This window comes from Tachyglossus aculeatus, chromosome 10 (assembly GCF_015852505.1).
Source record: "Tachyglossus aculeatus isolate mTacAcu1 chromosome 10, mTacAcu1.pri, whole genome shotgun sequence".
Taxonomy (NCBI): Eukaryota; Metazoa; Chordata; class Mammalia; order Monotremata; family Tachyglossidae; genus Tachyglossus; species Tachyglossus aculeatus.
Genome location: NC_052075.1, coordinates 46681033 through 46682471, shown reverse-complemented (window position 1 = coordinate 46682471; position 1439 = coordinate 46681033).

The window sequence follows — 1439 nt, the reverse complement described above, 5'->3', positions numbered from 1 at the left end:
GGAGCCTGGTGGCTTCAAAGGTTGAGATAGGATTATGACTCTTAATCTCTGATTTTCCAAGATGCCTGTGGCACTTCTGGAAAACCCATGGCAAGGCTTGGGGGCTAAATGGTGTTGAGTGGGTGAGCAGCGTGAGTTGGTTTGTTACTGACTGAAAGGCCATTGTGATGATGCTCAAACTTGTGTGGTATCATCAGGGTGATGAAAATTGAACAAATCCAATGGATTTGAGGGTTTTTTTTAATGCTGTTTGTAAGCACGTACTATGTGCCAGGCACTGTACTAAGCGCTGGGGTAGATACAAGCTAATCAGTCCATGTCCCACATGGGGCTCATAGTCTTAATTCCTATTTTAAAGATGAGGTAACTGAGGCACAGAGAAATTAAGTGACTTACCCAAGGTGTGTCAGCAGACAAGTGGCAGAGCTGGATTTAGAGCTGTTTCTCTAATTAAGGTTCTCTGAATTCTGTTTCAACATTAACAAACATTTATTGATGCAAATTACTATAGTGTCACAATCTGTATGACTCCAGAAATTAGGGGGAGGCTAACAGAGAGGCCTTCCCACCTTCCATTTCTTATCTCTCTCCCTTTTTACCACCGAGAACTCTCTGGCCAGCAGTTGCAAGCTGAACATACAACATCTATCATCTCTGACTATCCTTAGGGGAAGTCTTTGGAGAGAGATTTTAATCTCCAGAAGCCTATCTCTAGAACTCTCTGGGGGTGGGGTGAATATATATGCAACATCAACATTCCCTCACACATACAAAAAAAAAAAAATGGGTTTTGAAAATTCTGCTCAAGATATAATCATCTCAAGACTTTCTGGGGTTCAATAGTTTTGAGTGACTTAGAAGAAAAATCTCACCCACAACCTGGAGACTTAAGTCTAACAATTGGATCCTAATGAACTATATAAGCATAATGAAGCTCTGAAAGCATCATTAAGAAGCTGAATAGATGGTTAAATGCAATTATCATTGTATCCACATTTACACAATTATGCCTATTCATATATATGAATAGTAGTTGTGTAATTGGGATCCATTGATGGCGTCCAGTCTAAACACATCTAAACCAAATGGACTGCAAATTTCTATCACCCACGACAAAAGCACGTTTTGCCCAACTCAGAACTTGTTCAGCTCCAGAGAGGTTGGCATGCTACATTTTTTTTATGCTCAAGTAGGCTTACGGTGAATTCATCACACCTTCCCATTTCCAAGTCATAAAACTTCATCGTACTCACCAGCATTTCAGAGTCAGTATTGTGTTGTAACAGAAAAAGTTGGAAAAATTAACATGATTCTACATTTTTGGCAACCACACTTCATATAATTTCAGCAAAGCACACATTGACCTATTGAATCTTCCATTTAACCTACTAAGTGACAGTAGTATCTTTTTATGTTATTTGTTAAGCTCTTACTATATG